We start from the raw sequence: 20,767 nt of genomic DNA, 5'->3' as shown, positions 1-20,767 counted from the left end.
TCCCCTTTACTGGCTCACCATTAAGATCTGGGACTGAGCCAGGGCTGAACCCATGAACAAGGAACTCAATCCAGGTCTCCCTTGTAGGTGGCAGGATTCGAATTAATAGCGCCATCACTGCTACCTCTCAGAGTCAGCACTGACAGGGAAGTGGAGTCAGGAGCCAGAGTTGGGACTCAAACCCATGCGTTCTGATGTGGGATGCAGTTGTCTTGAAAGGCAGAGTTACAGAGAGGCGGGGGGGGGGGGGTGTCTTTCACCTGCCAGTTCACTCCCCAAATGGTCACAACGGCCGGAGCTGGGCCAATCCAAAGCCAGGAGCCAGGAGCTTCCTCTGGGTCCCCTAGGCCGGTGCAGGGGCCCTAGGACCTGGGCCATCTTCCACTGCTTTCCCAGGCCGTGGCAGAGAGCTGGATCGGAAGTGGAGCAGCCGGGACTTGAGCTGGTACCCATATGGGATGCTGGCACTGCAGGCGGCAGCTTTATCCGCTACGCCACAGTGCAGGCCGGTGTTCCAGAGCTTTTGATTCTTAACCTCTGTCCCCTAGGTATGGTCTGATGGTTAAATTTCCAGACAATTTTGTCAAGAAATTTGGAAACATCTTCCTCCCACCCAAACTCATCTGACTGTAGGCAAACCCCATGACCTCCACAGACCAGGTAAGAGCACCTGTCTTGCTCTTCCAATAAGAAGAAATTCCCTGGGTGCAAACATCCGGGGAAAATGTAGAAGCGCTGTGGAAGTGGAGGAAGTCTTGGATGCAAAGGTACATTCTGCTGTCCCTGGATTGCACGAGGGCCACATTCACTGCCCGGGGAGCCTGGGCCAGTCCTCCTCTGCCGGCCACGCTGAGCCGTTGCAGCCGCTTACTTAGAAGCAGAGCCTTGCTGGAGTCCAGGAGGCATCCTGGTGGTGCACAGTAAAGGGTCTCATCTTACTGGAAAGTACAGCTTTCTCTGCCCCTCACCACCCCCAACATTTGTAATCCGGATTCTAAACCACATGTAGCCATGCCGAACGTGGTGTGTGTGTGTGTGTGTGTTTTCTTTTCCCTGAGATTGTCAAACTTTTGTAGCTAATTATCAGTTGGAGTCAGTGTAACAAAACCTGCCTTTCTAGGCTGGATTTGATTAAAATGCCTCTGCTATCAGCCGGGGGCTGCGGTAAGTGTGAGTGTGTGCAGTGGGGTTTTCCTTCCCCTCCGAGGAAAGCCCCGCCAAGCTTTCTAAGCCCAGGCTATTAACTGGAACGGCAAAGCCTTACCGAAAGCACTATCGCTTCCGCTTTAAGAAACAATGAACTATTTCCTGGCATTTCCATTTGGAAGGCTTCGGGGGCTGTGAAGGGAAAACATGGACTATAGGATAAATTTGCTCAGGAAAGAACACCTTCCCTGCAGGCTTCAGTGAAGGCTCGGAGGAAATTCAGAGACCTCAGATTCACTCAGCCTCTGAGGGTTCGGCTCCAGACGTAAGTGGGTGGGGCAGACTAAAAGACTGCTAATGCCCTCCGTGTCTTCTGACCCTTGGCACTTAGAACTGCTGTGAGGGGTGGTGGGGCGGGAGGGAGAGCCCTGGGGTCACCTTCCTCCCACAGATCATGTGCTGGGAGAGGCAGATGGGAAGGAGAGGGGGAGAGCAGTTGTGTCCTAGCACGTCCTTACGACTTCTGAGTATAATCCATGGAAAATTCTAGAAGGTGGGATTAGACACCCCCCCCCCCCAGATGGAACCTATCCCCTGACCTGCATCGCCCTCATGGCTCAGTACCCATCTCTCCTGCCGTCCCTGCCCATACGGCCATCCCTTCCTCGACTTTTTAAATCCACTGCCTCCCCATCTTCTTCACAGCACAATTTCAAAGCGGGTACGGCCCCTGCACTCTGTCAGCCTGCAGTCCGGCTTCTCCCACCGCCTCTCCCCTGAAACTGCCAAGAATCCCCAGGTACCTTCCCCTGGCCACGCCCTAGAAAACCCTTTTCAGTAATGACGGCGGTTGACCTTTCTGCTGTAAGTATTTTCACCCTGGTGTTTCTTTCCACCAAGGATGTGATGATGATGTCTCCTTCTGTTTCCACAATCAGCTCTGTTTACTGGCCCTTTAAATGCGGGCTTGCCAAGGGATTCCAACCGCACTGTTCTCTGAGAGGAGTTTTCGTATTTGTAAGAGGACAGCGACACAGATGAGACGGTACAACCTCTCCCTTGAAGGCTACAATGCACACTCAGAGAAACCCAGACATCACAAAAACTCACCTCACTCTCTACAAATCTGACTCGAGATTTCTCTTCCTTGTAGGCTAAAAGCCCGCTAATGCGTGTTTGTGGCTTCTGATCCTTGGCACAGACAACTGCTTCTGGGAGCTCCTAAAGAAGTTAAACAAAAAGTTACCATTTGACTTCACATCTTTTACTCCTAGCTATATATCCAAGAGAAATTTAAAAAATACACTAACAGTAAAGTTTGTATAAAATGTTTGGCTATGAGACACCATAGCAAAAGGGCAGAAACAGCACAAATGCCCATCAGGTGACAAATGGGCAAACAAGATGTTATATATGCACACAAAGGGATGTTATTATTCAGCCATAGAAGGAGGTGAAGAGATTCATGTGACAGCATGAATGAAGTCAGCCACAAAAGACTCCACAGTGTGTGTGATTCCATTCACGTGAACTGTACAGAATGGGACCATCTACAGAGATAGAAGATTCATAGCGGTCTAGGAACAGGGCAGATGGGGGGCTGGGGACGACGGCTATTTTAGCCCAGCTGCGCTGCTCTAACACAATGGGTGACAGTAAAAGCACCAACATTTGCATCTTGCAATTCTGGAGGCTGGGAAGACCTCTCGCACTTGTTCCTGGTAAAAGCTTTCTCTGCTTCCAAGATGGCAGCCTGTGGTGGCGCCCTCACATGGTGGCAGGTGGAAGGGCAAGGGGGGAAGCTCTGAAGCTGCTTGTATAGGGCATCGGTTGGTTCATGAAGGTGGAGCTCTCCCGACCAAATTACTTCCTCAGAGCTCCACCTGTTCAGACCGTCACACTGGGCATTGAGCTTACCATGCACGTGGGAGAGGATGCTGCACTCAAACCACAGCAACAGCTAAAGCTTACTAATTTTCTTTCGAGAGCAATGAAAAAATTCTAAAATTGACTGTGGTGACGATGATTCCTCAACTCTGTGAATGTGCTAATAACCACTGAATTGTATACTTTAAATAGGTGAGTGGTAACTCAGTAAAGCCAAGACCAAGAAGAGAAAAGGAAGAGGAGGAGGAGGAGGGGGTACACTTACTTCATCAAAGGTTTGGGGAAGAGCTACAGGGAAAAGCATGAGTAGTAACTAGCTGGTAGGTATCCGGTAACTGCTAGAGAGTGGGTGTGGTCATTATGCTTTCTTTAGTTACATTTTATGGTCAAAGTCTCTTTCAGTGCAACAAACAGAAACTTCCATAAACAGGAAAGCAGAGTGGAATTTCAAAAACTGACAGAATTCAAGGGCTGGAAAGCACAAGAAAATGTACTTTCCTACACTCATCTATGATACCACTTCATGATAAAAATACTTTAATACCGTCATCATGGGCTGAATTGAGTTTAGCTCTTATTAAGTATTTGCAGTGCTGACAACTAACCCATTCAAGCAGGAAATTGGACAACAGAAGCTTTCCCCTTTTGTACTTCTTTGTTGGGGAGGGGAGGGGAGGGGAGGGGAGAGCTGCAGGCAGCAGCTTTACCAGCTACACACAGTGCCACCCCAGCTTCCTTCTAACGCGCACCCTGGGAGGCAGCAGATGATGGTTCAAGTACTTGGGTCCCTACTACCCATGTGGGAGACCTGGATTGAGTTCCTGGCTCCTGGCTCTTAGCTTGGAAACGTTTGGACATTTGGGGAATGAAACAGTGGACGGGAATCTCTCTGTCTCTGTCTCATTGAATCTCTTTGCCTCTCAAGTCAATAAAACAAGTAAATGTTTTTAAAGAGTGATTTTGTGAACTTGATGTCAGTAATAGCAGCTTAGATGTGAAAAAAGAGAACTCAGAGATCTTTTTGGAGTGGTTGTTAAAAGACCCCAACCATTACAGCCACTGAGAGTGAAAATATAGGAAAGAGGGCCGGCACCGCGGCTCACTTGGCAAATCCTCCACCTGCGGTGCCATTGGGGCGCCGGATTCTGTCCTGCTTGCCCCTCTTCCAGGCCAGCTCTCTGCTGTGGCCCGAGAAGGCAATGGAGGATGGCCCAAGTGCTTGGGCTCTGCACCTGCATGGGAGACCAGGAGGAAGTACCTGGCTCCTGGCTTTGGATCAGCGCAGCGCCAGCCATAGCGGCCACTTGGGGGGTGAACCAAAGGAAAAGGAAGGCCTTTCTGTCTCTCTCTCTCTCTCACTGTCTAACTCTGCCTGTCAAAAAAAAAAAAAAAAAAAAGAAAAGAAAATATAGGAAAGAATCATTGTTTCCTTTGGAGTTTATTCCTTGCCTATGAGACATTTACCTAAACTTCCTATGTCCTCTCTGTCAGATGAAAAGAATGACGTCTTGCCCTAGTGGACGTGGGCTGCGTGTGCTGAGCCACGTTCAGTTATAGTATGCATCGCCCGGCTGGCTTTGACGGTGTTGGGCAGACGGCCTCAGCTGCACATTGCCCACGGGGTGGCTGCAGTCAAGATGGCGCCCCCTCCTGGGTGGCCCACACCCAAGGACTGTTCGACATGGAACATAAAGGCTCGGCCATCTGGGTCCTACTGCGGACAACCTGAAGGATTACTCCAGCTTGAGAGCTCCCAGTGGGTGAGTCAAGGGTCAGTGGGCCAGCACCACAGCTGGACTCTACTTCTGCCCCTACTGCTTCCTACCGACCCTTCCTCAGGCGTTGGTCCCCAGAGTACTCCTTAAGGAGCATTTTGTGTGCTAATGCCTATCTCAGACTGTGTTTACCAAGGAATCCACTCTGTGCCACGTGTATTACTAAAGACGTACAACTTGGATTGTAGATGTGTACGACTGAAATAGGGAGTACTAATTCAGTTTCTGATGTTTAGACTGATGCACTAGAAGCATTTTAATTATGGGTGTTGACCAAAGGGATATTCTTGTTTTCTATTGCTGCAAAGCAAATCACCTGAAAATTTAGTATTTTTTTAAAGATTATTTATTTATTTATTTGACAGGTAGAGTTACAGACAGTGAGAGAGACAGAGAGAAAGGTCTTCCTTTTTCTTCCGTTGATTCACTCCCCAAATGGCCGCCACAGTTGGAACTATGCCGATCCAAAGCCAGGAGCCAGGTGCCTCCTCCTGGTCTCCCATGTGGGTGCAGGGCCCAAGGACCTGGGCCATCCTCCACTGCACTCCTGGGCCACAGCAGAGAGCTGGACTGGAAGAGGGGCAACCGGGACAGAATCCGGTGCCCATATGGGATGCTGGCACTGCAGGCGGAGGATTAACCCAGTGAGCCATGGAGCCAGCCCCTAAAATTTAGTATCTTTAAACAGCGATTTATTTCTCATAACTGTGTGACTGACCACGAGGTTCTTCTGCTTTGAGCAGTAATGGCTAAGGTACTAGAAGGGCTGAACAGTCCATGTGTCTCATTCGCATAGCAGCAGACAGTGCCAGTCTCTGCCAGTTTCCTCACCCGGGGCATCATCCAGGGCTTCGGTTCTTCTCCTCGTGGATTTTGCCATATGATGTGGCTGCTTGGACTTCCGCACAACACGGCATCTGAGTTCTAGAAAGATCATTGCAAGTTGGCAAGGCTAATGTATAAGCACTCATCAAGCATCCACTCCCATCATGCTTATCAATATCCCAGTGGTCAAAGCCAGTTGCATGGCCAAACCCAGGGTCAGAGTTGGAAGGGCTGACATAAAGGCGTGAATGCTGAGAATCCCAGTTTATTGACCACCACCAACACAACAGGCTTTATAAAGAAGTATTAGGGCAAGGTTCTAAGAAACCAGAGAGAATTTTTCTTCTCCTGTTATCAGTTATTTTTTCTTCGGTACCTTATCTGTAGAACACTTGTAAGCCAGAGAAGATAAAGTTACTCATCCAACATCAGCATAAATTCTTAACTCTTTTAGCTGCTAGAAATATTTCACAGAGATAAACCTGTATCTGGCTTGTAGGAGCTTGTGGTCCTATCAGAGAGATGCGTTTGCAAGCATGCAATTACAAGACAATGTGCACGACAATAAACATGTATACCTTCAAGGTAAAAATGGGATACCAGAGGAGAGAGTACATAAGTCTGCTGGAGGGAGAAAAAGGAGATATTTTCCAACTAAACAAGCAGAGAAAGAACAGCCTAGTTAGGATGAAACAGCATATTCTGGTGGCAGTCTGTTAGAATTATAGCATAAAGTGTGTGTGTGTGTGTGTGTGTGTGAGAGAGAGAGAGAGAGAGAGAGAGAGAGAGAGAGAAAGGACAGGTATGTGGAACCCAGAACAAGAAGAATCTGGCTTCGCATGCTAAATGTTTCAGGTCCCCCCATCACACTATGTTGAATGGGGATCCATGAAAACTGCATCAGAGGAACAGGAAGACGGGGTTGGTGCGTACACAGATTGGCTCACTCACATCAACTCTGTGGTTGACGTTGCCAGTTTTCATTCTTGCAGCTCAACTCAGTGCTTCCGTCCACACCCACAGAAGAACAATTCCCTCCACAAAACTTGAGTGAGAGATGCAGGATTTTGCTGTGTTTGTAGAGAAATGTAGACTTTTGACTACAGAAACGGAAGGTGCCTTGGGTGAGACCGGGGAGGAAGCCACATTTCAGGGTGGACAGGATTTCAGTCCCCAGATCCCTAACCCTGAGTCCCTCCCCTGGCTGCCAGCAGAGTTCCCATCTTTCTCTGGGGCCTTTCCCTGCAAAGCCTGGCTCTAGAGTCACGCTCAGGAATCATGCGTCCCACCTGCCTCCTCTCTTCCCCTTTCTCATGCAGGACAACTGAGCAATTGTCTAGCACTGTCAATCCCATTGCTTCCCTCAGCAAAGAAAGACCTGCCAATATCTACTTCTTCATGTACCCTGAAAGACATCAAGGAAAACTAATTACATAAATCAGTTGTCAGTATACAATCCTGATGTATCTTTACTGTGTCACTTTGGAAATCATGAAGAACTGATCAGGTTGAGGTGGTGTCAGACCAAATACAGAAAGACCAAGAGGGTCTTTATTGAGGAAGGAATTACATTAGCCTAAGAAAATTACAGGGAGAGCATGAGATAGGGGCTGAGAGAGAAGTGGAAGACACAGGTATGATAGTAAGAAGGAGATGGAATCCAGTGCACTTGGCCATGAATTTAACTGTCACTGAAAAATAGACGTGTTGCTTCCTCAAGTAGGGTAAGATTTGCTAGGAGCTGGGACCATCTGTTGAGACAGTCATAGGAAAAGAGGTGACAGCACGACAGGGAATTGAGCAATGGGTTGCTCTGGTGTTGCTCTCAACTTCACACATCAGCCATATTGAATGCATCAAGTCTGACAATAAATAATGAGACTGATTTTTGGAAACACCAGGTCTCAGACTTCCAAACAGGCATTGGACCCTAAGTCACCATGGGCGACTGTCAGTTACTCCAACAATTCTGCCTTTGTCGAACCCTTTGGCTTTTGCATTTGGAGCCAGGATATGAGACACCCAATAGTCTGGTCTCAAGACTTGATGGTGACTTTTTATTTTTCCTCTGGATAGCTTTAACCACCATGAACATCCAAACTGCTTTCCAGACACCAGGACCACACCTTCAACCAAGGAAAATAACTGGGGACGTTAGAACAGAAGATCCTCATCTGAGGTTCATGGTTGGAAAAACAGCCCTAGCTGCAGCAGCAGACTTGTCACAAAGAGACGTCAGTCAGAGTCCGTCCTGCCTGGCTCTTCATTTCCAACTTCCTGAACACACACATCATCAGAACCTGATCCATGCAAGTTCGCCAGGTGTGACACTTCATCCTTCGGATGGGAGAAGCTAAAGCGGCTCAGAGAGACTAAGGAAGGAGCTGGGAGGGCTGGAAATAGCTTCCTTAAAAAGTGCCACTGCGGGTTTCCAAGAGCCTGAAACCGGCTTTCCTGTAGTAACTTCATTTCCACTTGAGAATCTGCTTGGACCAGGGAAAGGAGGATATTTTAGAGCAATAAAATTTCACAGACAGGCCAAATAAGTCCAGTGTGGCCTGAGCAGACACTTCTTATTAAAACAAAACAAAAAAAATAACAGTGTGTGCTATTAGTGATTATATTAATTATAGGCAAGTCAAGCTATTAGTGTGATACCAGACAAATAAAGTTTGCTCACTTAGTATTAAATAAACACTCAGGACAATTATGGGGATTTGTTTTTGTTTTATATTTTATTTTGTTTTCTTAAGAGGCAGAGACACAAAGACAGGGTTCAAATCCATTGGCTCCTTCCCCAAATGCTGTGCAGTAGCCCCAGGGCCAGGGGCCAAAGTTGGTAGCCTGAAAATCAACACTCCCACGTGAGTGGTGAGGACTCCGTTGGGGTATGCTAGAATCAGGAGCAGAGCTGGGACTCTTGGAACTCAAACCCATGCACTCCAAAATGGGATGCGGGCATCTTAACCACCAGGCAAATACCCACCCCATGCTGTTGTTGCTGTGTAATGGAAAAACAGTGCATAGGCCAGCCATAGATCCTACTGCTTCCCCAAAGACTGCTAATTTCAGATGCTGCCCCTTATTGATTTCACAGATCTGTACAGTCCTTGCTATGTCCTAGACAGTGTAGTGAGCAGCATGCACACAAGAGGATACTTTAGAAAAATAAAAGACAAATGCAATTAAAAGATAAATTTATTTGGTACAAAAAGATCTGAAATCCATGCATAGATTTTTTTCATAAGATGCATTTTGAAGGAACTCGTTGAAGCCTTATGGATGGATTTCAAAACTTTTTGCACCAAAATACTTTTATTTGTTTAACTATATTTTTCTATGAACTTCTTTGAAGTACCCTCATACTATTTACTTAGCCCAGGTACCAATCTCGTAAGCTAGATATTCTTATTTTTAATCTGTATTTTACAGATAAGAAACTGAGACACAGAGAGATTAAATAACATATCTAAGGTCATTCAGCTACTAAGTGGTAGACTTTACTCTCCACAACCATAATTTCCTGCTTTTTGAAATTCAACTTTGGCAGCCTTTTCTCCTGGTGTGTGTGTGCATTGTGTATGTGTGTGTGTGTGTGTGGTTTTATTTGTGTATTTGAGAGGCAAAGAGACAAAGACAGCTCCTATCCATTGGCTTACTACTCAAATGCCTGCAACAGCTGGGGCGTGGCCAGAGCTACAGCTAAGAGCTGGGATCACAATCCAGTTCTCCCATACTGGGGGCAGGGACCCAGTCATCTGAGCCATCACTGCTGTCTCCCAGATCTGCATGTCTGGGAAGCTGGCGTAAGGAACTGGAACCAGGCATTGAACCCATGTGCTCCAATGTGCAATGCAGGCATCTTAACTGCTAGACTAAACACCGACTCCTCACCCAGGTCTTTTTCATAGTGGACCAAGAATAAATTGAACCTCTGACTTCCTTAGACTGAAGAGTCAAGACAGAATAACATGAAATAAAAGCATGCTTTATCAGAGCTGCAAACGCCTTGGCTGGTGATCACCAGCAAACACATTGTCAAATTTTTCATTTCTTTGAATAAACTTGACTTCCAGAACAGTTTTAGTTTTACAGAAAAATTGGAAAAATAGTACAGTGATTTCCATTATACCCCGCATCCAGTTTCATTTTTAACATCTTATATCAGTTATGGTAGTATTGCTACTACTACTGAGCCAATGCTCATAAATTAACTAAAACTCATGCTTTAATCACAAATTCTTAGTTTGTACTAAAAGTCCTCTTCCTGTTTCAGGATCTCATCCAGCACAGCACATTAAGCTTTTGTTCCTCTTGATGGTGTTCCTCAGACTTTCTTGTTTTTGATGACCTTGACAATTTTTTTTTTAATTTTTTATTTTTATTTATTTATTTGACAGGCAGAGTGGACAGTGAGAGAGAGACAGCGAGAAAGGTCTTCCTTTTGCCATTGGTTCACCCTCCAATGGCCACCACGGCTGGCGCACCGCGCTGATCCGATGGCAGGAGCCAGGTGCTTCTCCTGGTCTCCCATGGGGTGCAGGGCCCAAGGACTTGGGCCATCCTCCACTGCACTCCCTGGCCACAGCAGAGAGCTGGGCTGGAAGAGGGGCAACCGGGACAGGATCCGGCGCCCGGACCGGGACTAGAACCCGGTGTGCCGGCGTAGCAAGGCGGAGGATTAGCCTAGTGAGCCGCGGCGCTGGCCTGATGACCTTGACAATTTTAAAGAGCATGGGTCAATGATTTTGTAGAATGTCCTTCAGTAAGGTTAAAGATGTTGTTAGATTAGACCAGATGGGGTATTCTCTGATGAAGACTACTAAGGTAAAGTTCCATTTGCATTACATGAGACCAAGGGTATATGTTATCAACATGACTATCCCTGCTGAGGTGGCCCTTGATCCCCTGGCTGACAGTTCCAAGACCTGTGTCATACCTGGGTCTGGTTCTGATGCATAGTTTGTCTCTTTACACTGTGCATTTCCCCTTTCTCTTAGCATGTCATGTAGTTTTTTTAGATAATTCGATAGCTGTATCAGTGAATAGGAAATAAGGTAAATAGGGGTCTAGTGTAAGCTTGCATATTAATTTGGTTACAGGTTGGGCTGTGTTTACTTTTGCTGTAGCTTTAGGTATAATGAGCTTCGAATTCCCATAGAATCCTTGTTTTGTGCTCTTTGGGCTTTCCTGATAATTATTCAGATTTAAGGATAGTGGCTTCCCTTACAACCTGATCTCTGTGATGAGTCTAAGGAAAGCCATAGATGTTCAATTATTCAGCTTTCTTCTTATTATAGAGATGGGAGTGACAACTTGAAAGCACTTCCCATGCTGGAACTAATACCACAAGACTTCCCCACAATTTTCAGAGCAGAAACCATTTTTCAGATGGAATCTTAGGGAACCAGAGTGCATCTTATCACTGCGAAGCCCAATGCAAGCATTAAGTGTTGAAGAATTTCGCTTCTACACTTCCTGATCCCACTGAGTGTCAGGAGCACCCTCTCCTTACCCATGCTGTCTCAAGGGATTGGCAAGAGTCCTGGGTCATTAAAAAATAGTACATCCAAGTGGGGATGGATCAGCAGAATCTCAGGGCATGAGCAGAGACTTTTCAGCTGGAAAACCCAACAGAAGCAGTGAGACCAGTGGTGGAGATCATCCCAGACAGCAATGGGAAGAGTGGCTCCTGTGGTTTCCCCCCGTGATGATGCTACTCATTGCTCATTAAATAGGGACAGACGGTCTGCAGGCAATGGCTTGGGATCTCATAAAGCTCCCAGGTGTGGGGCAGACTGACCTCTGACCTCTTGTCTTTTCTATGTGCCTCTCCATATCCCTAACTGGCAAGTTTTGTCCTTTGTCTAGAACCCCAAAGATAGCCTTCAAGACCATGCCCCATTTTCATTCTTCAGTCCATTCCCCTGTGGACGATGGAGCAAGAAGTCTTGGAATTCCTCTAACTGCTGTAACTCATGTTTTATAAAATCCCTATTCGCTTCCAGTGTTCTAACTATTAAGGATATTTTTTCTTTTGAAAAAATTTGGCATCATGAAGCAAAGTCTTTGGCTTTCTAAACTAATATTTCTGGTATGATCTTTGACATCCTAAAGTTAAAATGCAAACAGTTTCTTTTAATTTCTTCTGTCCTATTCTCAATGGGACTGGATGTTTCTAACTCATTAAGGAGATAGTCATGGGTTCCTACCAACAAGAAAACAATGATAGCAACTTTAGGGTATGTTTTCTCTTTACCCTTCTGGATTTCGTGTGTGTGTGTGTGCGCACATGCACGCATACTCACAAGCTCTGAGTATGACATATGCAAGGAGCCCTGAAGTCATCGGCCCCTCTCTACAACCCCACCTACTGTACCCAACCCCCCCCCTCCAACCTTTGTGCTGGAGAAATTTGTCATTTCTGTGAAACTGAGACCCTGGACCTGCACTGGCCTAAAATAACCAACACTATTGCTGACTGTTTTCCCCATAATGACCTATAGGTAATTTTATATTATTATAATAAAAGTAGTATGGCTGACACTCCTACCCCTGTCTTATACCTGCTGCCATGGTATTTCTGAAACTTCCAAGACAAAGAAATGGGTGGTATTCAAACGTCACCTGCTTTGAGTATTTCTTTAAACTCCACCCAGACACCAACCCCTATGCCTCTAGACCATATCATACAAGGGATGACCCTGAACCTCATTCTTGAGCGTGTCCTCACTTACTCCGCAGTATGCACTTCCACTTGGCTAACGAAAAAAATCTTGTTCCTCTGCTAACTTTTCACTACATCCTTGAATTCTTTCTTACTTCAGACAAGAACCTGGATGCACCCATTCCACAACATCTGGAAGGGATCAAAGGATGCAGAGCCCTGCACACTGAGCCTTCCCCACAATCCACCTGTTGACTGAATCCACTCTTAGAAAAGGGAGCATGCTGAATCCTGAGTCACTTCTGAGCTCTCTTCTTCCTTGCCCTGTCCACAGCACCGGCCACAGCTCATCACTTCCTCTTCAGTGAAAGCTTTTCCGCTCAGTGTTCAGAAAACCACTTTCTCAACCTTCCCCTCTCACAGGTTGCTCCTTCTCAGCCTCCTTTCCTGGGTTCTCCCCTTCTCTTCTGTCACTACATGGTGCTGTGTCCCAGGGCCCTGTTTTCCTCTGCACACACTCATTCCCTGATCCGGCTCCTTCCCTGACACAGCCTTCCACACCACCTCTATTCTGATGGCCCAGATTGCTCCTCCTAATTCCAGACTCACAGACCAAAGACCACACTTCCTCTTGCTATTGAACTTGACACGTGCCAAACCAAAACCCTCCCCTCCCTCTCATACACACTCCCCAACCCGTGAATTCCGCACCCCTGCTAACTGCCGATCTATTTTTCTTGCTTCCTTTTCCTCTCACCCCACACGTCATCCATCAGCCATTCTCATCGGTATTTTCCACCTCTGAGTGTTTCTCTCACAGTTCTCACCCTGGTCTGAGCCACCACCAGTTCTGATCTGGCTTTGATAAGAGTTTAATAATTGATCTCCCGAGTGCCCCCTTGACAATCTGCATCCTATTCGCCGTGCTTTGAAATCAAAGTCGGATCCTGTAATTCTTTTTCTCTAGATTCTCCAGTGACTTCCAATCATCCTGCGAGGGTTCCAAGGTATCCGTGGTCACATGCTCGTGCACTCGTAAGCTTCTAGTTCCTGCCACTCTGCACCTGACCCCATACCAGCCCTGCTGGCTCTTCCTTCTGCCTGGAGAACACCGCCTTCCATCTCTGCACGGCTCCCTCCCTGATTCCTGCACATCCCACGCGACTTACCACCCCACTGGGAGTTCTTCCACGGCCACCTGACTTAACGCAGCACCACTGTCTCCCTGTGTGCCTCACAGCTAATTTTTCTTCCCAGCACTTCCCATGACATGACAAAAATTTGTGTTTCCTGACTATCTCCCCTTTGAGAAAAGCAGCAAGAACAGTCACTTCACTTTTTCCTTTGCTCTTTTCCTGATGTCTTAGAACAAGGCCTGCCACACAGTAGGAGCTTTGTAAACAATGAATTAATAAATCTTCTGACGAGGCCCATACAACACTTCCAGGAAACCCATAAGCCTCAAATCCCACTCTCCTATCTTATGGATCAGAACATAGGGCCCAAAGAGATAAGCAACTTGGTAAGGTCACTCAGAGGTCAATGTCAGGGCAAGCCCAGACTCTGGGTCTCCTATTTCTCAATGCTATCCTCTTCCTATCTGTGTCCCAGTGACGGGGGAAGGAATGGATGTCAGGTCATGTCTAGGTCATGTTACATACGGAAGTTGTGCCTCAAGAGGTTATCTTAATAACCTGAAGGCAGAGAGGTCAGACGGGAAGCTGAGGACCACCCCCCACACACACACACACCCCACCCCACCTTAGCGACCAGGACGGTCAAGAGGAAAGACCAACTCTGGGGGATTCTGTGAAGGAAGACTATTGACAAGGTGAATGTGGTGACTAAATGGACAAACAGAAAGAGTGGAAGTGATTTTAAAGAGGAGGGCCCGTGTTTAACTGACCTTTGTAGCCCCCATGCAGGTGTTAGCATATTGTGGGTAGGCCATGAATATTCATTGCTGATGAAGGTACAGGACCACCATCCATAGTTGTTCTAGAGTCAGACTCTCTACATTAACAACAGGCAGGAACACAAATTTGGAGTCAAATAAACCAGGGCCAAACCTCATTGCTCTTTCTTTCCAACCAGGTAATTGTGGGCAAAAAAACGATTCTTTCTAAACCTCCATTTCACCATCTCTACCCTTGGGTAAAGATTGTATGTACAAGGAGCGGTACACACAACTGTGTGTAAAACCGCTCATTTAGCTCAATGCTTGGCATGGGTGAGTGTCACTCCCCGTCTTCGTGGAGGAACGACACAGGACCCTGCGCTGTTCTTTTGTCTGCTCGGCCCTTCCCGGGTTTGCTGCTGGTTCTTCCCGGGTTGGCTACCGACCCTTCCACCTCCGTGGAAGGGCGGTTCCCCCTAGCCACTTTCCCCACTTCCGCGGGGGAGTGGCACACCGCCGGCCGGCTCTCTCGGGGGCAGCACAGGTGTTCCTTCAGATAGATGTTCCCCTTAGATGTTCCTGGTGCATGTTGTCTCTCTCCTCCTTTATAGTCCTCTTCCACCAATCCCAACTCTGCTACCCACACGCCGAGTACGCTGCTCTCCTCCAATCAGGAGCAAGATCAGCTCCTGCAGCTCAGTCAATCAAGTTGGTGAGAGGCAGCTGCGTAGAAGTTGTTACTCCCTTCTCAGCGCCATATTGTGGGAGAGCAGATGCATAGAATAAGTCTTAATTCCAGTAACTTAGTCTAGTCCGAGTTGCTCCCCACAGATCCCCCTTTCTTTTTATTTTTGGCGTTGATACGCGCCTGTCTTCGGTGCCCCGCGGCACACACTCTGCTCTGCTTGCTAGAGTTGCCCACAGGTGCTTACAAGCCCTATCAATCAGGCAAACCAAATCCGGGTCCTCTCTTCGCCATGTTGTGAGGAGGTTTTTAGGCGCTGATGCGTGCCTGAGTTCGGTGCCCTGCAGCGCATGCTCTGCTCTGCTAGAACTGCCTGCAGGTGCTTACAAGCCCTAGCAATCAGGCAAACCGAATCCAAGCCTTCTCATTGCCGTCTTGTGGGGAGACTTATTGGTGTTGATAACGGGCCTGTCTTCAGTGACCTGCAGCCGCCCACAGGTGCTTATCGTCTTACTAATCAGGCAGACCGAATCCAAGCTCTCTCATTGCTGTGTTGTGGGGAGGCCTTATTTTTCTCTATTTCTCTATCTCCGGGCATTCCTATTTTTCCTATTTTACTTCTATCTGCCAGCATTCCTATTTCTCTCATTTTACTTCTAAACTTGTTTCTCTTATCCCCGCGGCTTCCCGGCGCCCGCCCCGAGGCTGCTTCTCGGTGCCTCGCCACGGGGCGGCGGCTTCCCGGCTTTGCGCCACTTCAGCCCGCGCTTCTCTCATCTGCGCGGCTTCCCGGCGCCCGCCCTGCGGCGGGCTCCCGTCTCTGCGCGGCTCGGCTTCGCGCGCTCCGCGGTCTCCACGCCCTTCGCGCCTGCACCACAGCATTCGCGCCAGCCCCGCGTTCCCTATCTATTCACGCCCCGTACTCTCTCTGCACGCGGCGGCTTCCGCGAATCACACAGCGTAGCTCACGTTTCCGCCACCGGCATTCAGTCCAAGTTCCCTGGACTAACCTGGCGAATTCCAACCTGGCGGCCCACGTCACTGCCTCTGGTTCCAGATTTTCACCTTTTGCTCCCCAGGCTGACTTGAAGAATTCCAAGCTGGCTTACGTCTCCGCCTTGGCCTGCCCCCGCGGCTTCAATTTCCCTAACATTTTTCTCTACCCGGTATGTTTCCCTAACTTTTTTTCCAACAACAATATTCCCCTCTCATTTCTCCCGGTTTCTCCCCACAGTCCGCATCCGAGTCCAAGCCTCCTTCCAGGTTTCACTTTCGCTTTCAATCTCCTAGCTTCCCCGCCATAGTCCGCATCCGAGTCTATGAAAGCTTTCACTTTCGCTTTCAATCCTAACTTCTTTCCCACAGTCCGTATCCGAGTCTATGCCTAGGCTTTCAATAGCTTCTTCCGGCACCTTTTCTGTCCGGCTTTTCCCTAGGCTCTTTGCTAGTCTCTCTCTCCAGTATTTTCCCACTTCTTCCCATTTCTTCCCTCCTAAGTTTCCTATCCGAGTCACGGCACCATTATGTCACTCCCCCTCTTCGCAGAGGAACGACACTAAACCCTGCCTAGGCTTCATATCCGAGTCACGGCACCATTATGTCGCTCCCCCTCTTCATGGAGGAACGACACAGGACCCTGCCTAGGCTTCATATCCAAGTCACGGCACCATTATGTCGCTCCCCGTCTTCGTGCAGGAACGGCACAGGACCCTGCGCTGTTCTTTTGTCTGCTCGGCCCTCCCCGGGTTTGCTGCTGGTTCTTCCCGGGTTGGCTACCGATCCTTCCACCTCCGTGGAAGGGCGGTTCCCCCTGGCCACTTTCCCCACTTCCGCGGGGGAGTGGCACACCGCCGGCCGGCTCTCTCGGAGGCAGCACAGGTGTTCCTTCAGATAGATGTTCCCCTTAGATGTTCCTGGTGCATGTTGTCTCTCTCCTCCTTTATAGTCCTCTTCCACCAATCCCAACTCTGCTACCCACACGCCGAGTACGCTGCTCTCCTCCAATCAGGAGCAAGATCAGCTCCTGCAGCTCAGTCAATCAAGTTGGTGAGAGGCAGCTGCGTAGAAGTTGTTACTCCCTTCTCAGCGCCATATTGTGGGAGAGCAGATGCATAGAATAAGTCTTAATTCCAGTAACTTAGTCTAGTCCGAGTTGCTCCCCACAGGTGAGTCCTTCGATAAACACCCACCTTTATCGCCTATCTCATTGGCTTCTGTCTTCTCTGAAAATCTACATCCTCTCATTTCAGGATCTGCAACACTGAGTTCCCGGTTCCTCTCCCCTTCCCTCTTTGTACAGGGAGCAAGAGAGCAGATAAGGACTCCTATCATTCAGTCTCCTTCCACCTCTGGGCTTGGAATGGATTTAGCACTCCAGTGGCAGATTTCTCTCAAGGCCTGGGCATCAAGATCAACGCATACATGACATCCATTCCACTCAACAGAATCACCAGAGGAACTTGGGAGCCCAGATGTGAGTTCCAGCCCAGGGCGGGCCTGTGGTTAGTGCTTCGTGTAGGGACACTCACCCCACTTCCACCATTGCATTCAGTTCAGTACACTGACTCAGACACAACAGTCCGAGCCTCAGCGCCAGGCTCAGAGGAGGTAGGCAGGCTTGGTGTTTCCTCCCATTGGAGAGCAGAAAAACTCCACTCCTGTCTTCACAGAAGCAGCCCACATTCACCCTTTACGGAATCCTGCACAGTTCCCATCTGAGGCCTGCCAGCCCCAAAGTTAAGTCTCCTAGACTAAAGGAAAGCGGGGGCTGGAAGAATTTTGGAGGGAGTCCAGGACGGCCTGGGCAAGCCAATCCAAATAATTCAAGTGAGAAAGATGTGCTGGGACCTGTGAGGGCTGTCTAGACGCTCATGAACACACACAGGTGTGTGTGTGTGTGTGTGTGTGTGTGTGAGTGAGTGAGAGAGAGAGAGAGAGGGAGAGAGAGAGAGAGAGAGAGAGACTGACCGAGACCTTGCACTGCACTTGTCCCATATTGAACTTGGGTAGAGGAACATGTCAGTGAGTGTTTGGGTTTGGGCTCCTCCAGAAATGGACCCAGAGAGAAGGATTTCAGAGCAGTTAATTTACTTAGGAGGTAATCCTGGTGGAGAGATGGGAGAGTGAGACAGAGAAGGGGAAGAAGGCAGGAGAGGGTGTACTGTCGGGGCCGCTGGAACTCAGTCGGGCGGGGGGACTATCACGCATTGCAGAGATGTCCCAGAACCCCACTCCAGCAGGAAGAGAGGTGGGCTGCGGTGGTCATCCCTCAGCTCTCTTCTGTCACTGCCTAGAGGCACATTCAGCCACCACATGTGCTGGCCAAGGTTGCATCCTCCCAGCAGGCAGTCGCTGGCATGCACAGTAAAGCAGTTACAGCGCATGGAGCAGAAAGTCCAGGGTGCATGGACCAGGCAATGGTAATGTCTGTAGCCATTGAGTTAAAATACAAAGTCCCCTACATCTCAAGGGTTGACTGTTCAGACTCAGACCATTGAATGATACCCTTGTCCGATGCTGTCTCTTGCTTCCAGGAGTCCCTTCTCAATAGCAACTACAATCGTTGAGTGCCCAGGCAGTAAAAGTACCTCCTGTTATCCTTGTGAAAGCATTAGGAGGTGACTACTACCAACATTATCACTCAAGCTGCATGAATGAAGTAACCAAAGCTCATGGATTGTGTAACGAATAAGGAATGAACCAAGGTTTGGACCCAGACTGTCCAACTCCAGGGTTCTCGTCCTAACCCTCTGTGCCCTCTGGCTGATGTTCCCCACACAGCCAAGGTCAGTGTGCGCATAGGCCAGGGTATCTTGTTTGTTGTCAGAACTGTTTGTTTACAAGCTTGGTGGCCTTCACGGGAGAAGTGGCTTGCTTGGTTGCACCTTGTTTGTTTCCAGCTGGCCTTTGGGAGAGGAGACAGAAGGGAACTGGCACGTGCAGACCTGCTGCATCGTACCTGCCTGTGCCTGCTCCTCTGCCATGCTCAGAGCGGCTCCAGGATCTCCAAGAAGCTGAATGAGGTTCAAAGAAAGGCAGAGCCTTGCCCATACCCCAGTGCTTGGGGAGCCCAGGAGGGATGGGAGGCAAACATGGGCACAGGGTCATCTTCCTGTCAACACCTAGACCAAGGATCTCCTCCCCTAATCGGCCTCACCTGCATCCCATCGCAGAGGAGCCATGTTCTTGTTTCTGGTCCTGACACACATTCTACTCAAACCCAACATTTTATTGCACATCATTGGTCTACAAATACAATACAGAGAGTCCTCTAATAACCTTTGAAGCTCCAATTTAAATAAAACTGTGTTGGTCTTGCATACCAGTTCTAGTCCCAGCTGCTCCGCTTCCGATCCAGCTCCCTGCTAATGTGCCTGGGAAAGCAGTGGAAGATGGCCCAAGTGCTTCAGCCCCTGTACCCCCATGGGAGACCTGGAAGAAGCTTCTGGCTCCTGGCTTCAGATCAGCGCAGCTACAGCCATTGTGGCCATTTGGGGAGTGAACCATCAGATGGAAGTGTGCGCACGCTCTCTCTCTCTCTCTCTCTCTGCCTTTCAAATAAATAAATACATATTTAAAAATGTGTTGGACAAATATAACAAAATGAGAAGCGAATAAATGAATGAGTGGTGCCTAGGTTCAAATCTCAGCACTGCTACTTTTCCATAAAGGGCTTTGGACTCAGAGAAGCCTGGGTTCATCCACTCCACAATGTGCCATGCACACAGTCAGGCTGGAGGCCTGGATGGTGCTTGCAAACCAAGAAACCCTGCTGGGCTGTCCCATGGTTCCCACCCATCGGCTGCCCTGCCCATCAGCCCTGGCTCCTTCTCTTCCTTGCCCTTTGCTTCATTCCAATGAGCTGTAGCACTGAAGCTTCTCTCATCTTCTCCTCCGAAAGTGCTGTCAGCACTAACAGCTGAGTGCACTTCGTTCGCACAGGAATTGATGTTGGTAATGAGAAACTGCTCAACACCCGACATCTAGCTCATCCGCGTCACCAATACAATGCCTAACAGCGCTCTTCGCAGAGTTTTAACAAGTACAGACCTCACAGTCGTTCTGTGAAGTCAGATGCGAGAACGGTCTCTGCAACTTCCATCGAACTTCTTCGCAGCAGCCCACCACTGGGGTCTGACATCTCAGAATCTGATGGTCCCTTAAGCAGTGAATCCCTGCTATGGTGCCGAGTGCACAGCAGGTGCTTGGGTGAGGATGTGAATGGAGATCATTCACCTGAGAGGTGCAGGAAACCCTGGAGGAGATGGGAGAGGTAGGCAGGGAAGGGAGGTGACCCGTAAAAGGGTACCTCATTAGCCAGACACGATCTATGGGCCATGGGCACCCAATCCCATAGGGACCCTGGGAGGTGGAGTAGCAACACGTTTAGGCATTGTCTCACTTTCAAGTGTAGGGCACTGGGCATTCATAAGGAAACTCGCATCAGTCGTTGGTGGGCACCGCTCCCAGGGAATGCCCGCTCCTCTCCACTTCGTCTGGCAGGAAGTGTGCTTTGGGGAAAGCCTTCAGGTATAGGGCCAGCGTGGTGGCAGCGCTGATTAAGCCACTGCTTGTAAGATTTCAGCGTGCCGAACGGAAGTGCCGGTTCAAGTTCCAACTGCTCTGCTTCCAATCCAGTTCTCTCAAAATGCATTTGGAAAGGAGCAGGAAATGGCCCAAGTGCTTGGGCTTCTGCCACCTGTGTGGGTGGTCTGGATGGAGTTCTTGACTCCTGGCTTTGGCCTGGCCCAGCCCTGGCTGTTACAGTCTTTGGGGAGTGAACCAGCAGGTAGAAGATCCCTCCTATCTCTCTCTCTCCATCTCCCTCCCTCTCCATCTCCCTTCCCTCTTTTTCTCTCCCTCCCTCTCTTTCTCTCTCTCTCTCT

The 20,767-nt window shown here is 48.7% G+C and overlaps 2 long non-coding RNA genes across 6 annotated transcripts in view; one reads left to right on the top strand and one right to left on the bottom strand.

Moving 5' to 3' along the window:
• LOC127491089 (uncharacterized) overlaps positions 1 to 20,767 on the bottom strand; it is a 91,895-nt gene that overhangs the window by 41,486 nt on the left and 29,642 nt on the right. The window contains exons 2-3 of the long non-coding RNA XR_007919609.2: positions 5,640 to 5,732; positions 2,257 to 2,367 (exon numbers count right to left, since the gene is read on the bottom strand). This is a non-coding gene — a long non-coding RNA (uncharacterized lncRNA). The remainder of the gene's footprint in view (positions 1 to 2,256; positions 2,368 to 5,639; positions 5,733 to 20,767) is intronic.
• Positions 1,235 to 19,462, top strand: LOC103348410 (uncharacterized). 5 transcript variants are annotated; one of them, XR_011380249.1, is made up of 5 exons: positions 1,326 to 1,471; positions 1,852 to 2,010; positions 4,525 to 4,793; positions 17,182 to 17,355; positions 18,416 to 19,462. It is a non-coding gene; the product is annotated as an uncharacterized lncRNA (long non-coding RNA). The 5 variants fall into 5 exon arrangements; XR_011380250.1 differs by lacking the exons at positions 17,182 to 17,355; positions 18,416 to 19,462 and adding an exon at positions 7,710 to 8,343; XR_011380248.1 differs by lacking the exons at positions 4,525 to 4,793; positions 17,182 to 17,355; positions 18,416 to 19,462 and adding exons at positions 2,122 to 2,191; positions 2,300 to 3,985 and having other exon boundaries at positions 1,852 to 2,014.

This window comes from Oryctolagus cuniculus, chromosome 11, assembly GCF_964237555.1.
Source record: "Oryctolagus cuniculus chromosome 11, mOryCun1.1, whole genome shotgun sequence".
NCBI classification, from domain to species: Eukaryota; Metazoa; Chordata; class Mammalia; order Lagomorpha; family Leporidae; genus Oryctolagus; species Oryctolagus cuniculus.
This window is presented reverse-complemented; position numbering and strand designations above follow the sequence as displayed.